Source organism: Octopus bimaculoides, chromosome 12, assembly GCF_001194135.2.
Source record: "Octopus bimaculoides isolate UCB-OBI-ISO-001 chromosome 12, ASM119413v2, whole genome shotgun sequence".
NCBI lineage: Eukaryota > Metazoa > Mollusca > Cephalopoda > Octopoda > Octopodidae > Octopus > Octopus bimaculoides.
The window spans coordinates 6094787-6097044 of record NC_068992.1 but is presented as its reverse complement, the minus strand read 5'-3'; the positions used below and the strand labels follow the sequence as shown (position 1 = coordinate 6097044).

Below are 2258 nucleotides of genomic sequence, written 5' to 3'. Positions count from 1 at the left end.
TATATATATATGTATATATATATATATATATATATACATATATATATACATATATATACATATGTATGTACAATTTATGTATGTTCATGCATACATGTATATATCAATATGCTTGTCTGTATCATTCCCTGTATATATGTTATTTATATGCATCATTTACTTAGAAGCATGTGTATGTGTGGGTGTGTACGTGTGCGTGAATGTGTCTATGTGTGTACATGTATAAATATATATCTATATATTTGCAGAAGTATAGTTGTATGCTTACACACGTATATGATGCAAATTTGTTAGAGAGTGCGATAGAGATATAAGAAACAGTATTTTATTAACACACAATATACATCAATGCAAAACGCTCATAGATAACATTATTTGAAAACATTCAGTAGAACTGGTTGCCAATAGGTGCCATTGAGAGGTGTAGCTTACTGGAAGCAATTATATCACTGTGTAGCTGCCAAATATTTTATTGTTTTGCAATACATGTCTTTAAAGTTTAGCGCGAGAGACTATTAGTGACTCACAGCAGAATTCAAACTCGGTGGAATTACATTTATAGTCACACATTGTATATATTTGTGTTAAATGACTTTATTCCACCATGTCCAGAGAGGAAACGTTGCTCGTTCGACTCTGAATTTCATCAGTGTACAGTAATATTGGTACCACTAATTCTACGATCTCAAATATCTGGTGTATTTTCATCTGTCTGACACTTAATGTTAGCATCTCTATTATCGAGAATTTGGTCTGTGTCATAAAAGACGTCAGTATCTATAAATGGTTTCTAATTATGGTTCGAGATGTCCATTTACAAAGGAGAGTTGTCGGGCAGTGAGATGGCAGAATTGTTTGTATGCCGGAAAATATGCTTCGCGGCATTTTGTCCGTGATTATACGCTTTGAGTTCAAACTCCGTCGAGATAGATTTTGCATGTACTTCTTCTTTTCGGTGTTGATGAAATAAGAACCAGTCAAGTACAGGAGGTCAATGAAATCGACTGGGTCTTCCACTAGGATTTCAGGCCTTGTAACTCTAGTAGAAAGGATTAGGGAAGAGAATTAGCCGATTAACTACGTTCCGTTTCTTGATTAAATGAAACGAACAAAATTATGCTTACTTAGGATAATTTGATTAGAGTAGAAAAAGGCAGAGCAATGATCACATTTGAATATGACTGACATTGCTTTTCACATGTCTGTCCAACATCAGGAATTTTGCAGTCATAATTCACTAAGATTTAATATTCACAAATTAACCGAGTGTCTTTTTGTAAATGCAAAATAAATTATTTGTGGTCATGGAATGAATCGGAATACTGCGTCTCATAATGTATACCAGCAATATACTGTATGATGCATCAATTCAGCCGCCTTTATACTACCCCATGCAAATTTGTTTCCTTTTACTAAGCTGATAAATCAATATTTTTGATGAAATCAGCAACTGCACATCTCTCTATCAAAGTCTCTGTTGTTCGTGTGCGTGTGTGATAACATCTGATCTTCCTTTGTACTAACATATACTGTGTTTATTTTATTCTTTTGCTATATATAACTAATTAATCACAAGGTTTTCAGCCTATTCGTCTGTCTGTTACACTAACCAAGAAGTGGATCCTTAATATATTCATTAAATTTTTACTACTGGTTTGTCAAATACAATTTTCATTCATTCAACTGGCAGGCTGTGCATGATTTCTCTTATGCTATAACATCAATACCAAAACTAAAGGAACTGCAAAGGATCAACCAATCAATAAACTTCAGAGGGAGGTTTGATTTCCACATTGACAGGTATTACTTATTGATGCAGCACTAACATCCATGATTAGAGACGCATGGAAAAGATTAATGCAAACTTGAATTGCAAGGATTATACACATGCAATGTAGCATAGATCAGCCATAGAAAGAATGGCAAGTCAACTGTTAGGCTAACGTGTTTTCACAGTCTGACGAAATAATATGGAAATGGTGCAATAGGAATAATGTAAACCATTAATTTCTTTCAATTTTGTTTCTTTTTTTTTTACGTTTTCCCAACAGTACTGTATATTGTAGATACTGCCCTGACCGACTGATGCACATATGTGTACTTATATTTGTAATATTTAAGTCTCTGTAATGACGACACAGACACATATATACACACACCATAATATATGTGCATATACGAATACATACATCTATACATACATACATGTACGTGTCTGCATATGTACATATATATATATATATATATATATATATATA

General features: G+C 33.1%; 1 long non-coding RNA gene across 2 annotated transcripts in view; it reads left to right on the top strand.

The window, feature by feature from the left end:
- The window catches only part of LOC106868247 (uncharacterized), a 28494-nt gene that overhangs the window by 400 nt on the left and 25836 nt on the right, over positions 1 to 2258 (top strand). The window lies entirely within an intron of this gene.